Below are 597 nucleotides of genomic sequence, written 5' to 3'. Positions count from 1 at the left end.
CACACACACACACACACACACACACACACACACACACACACACACACACACGTATTTGTTCACATGGACACACATGAAAACAAGCATCGAATCATCATTTATACATACAAAGCAAATAAAGCCAAATACCAGTTGAGCAACGTATTGATAGTATTCGACACATGCACACACATACACACATGCACAATAATGCACAATATACGCATATAGAATAAATACACGCATGTATACATGCATACGTTATATATTCTATCGGATATACATACATGCGTAAATTCATGCGATCGCTTAGTACTGACTAGAAAATACTTTATTGCACGTTGTCTTTTTATAACGAAACATATACACTCATATACACGCGTATATGAACATAATACATAAACATTCTCGATATATGTATGTGGTGTATGTATATATGTGTGTATATGTATATATACATACACACACACACGCACGCATATATATATATATATATATATATATATATATATGTATACACACATATATACATACATATATATGCATAATGTATGTGAGTGTGTGTGTATTACACATAGCTATATATGTACGTAAACATTGCTTATATATATATATATA

Source organism: Octopus bimaculoides, chromosome 13 (assembly GCF_001194135.2).
Source record: "Octopus bimaculoides isolate UCB-OBI-ISO-001 chromosome 13, ASM119413v2, whole genome shotgun sequence".
Taxonomy (NCBI): domain Eukaryota; kingdom Metazoa; phylum Mollusca; class Cephalopoda; order Octopoda; family Octopodidae; genus Octopus; species Octopus bimaculoides.
This window is presented reverse-complemented; position numbering follows the sequence as displayed.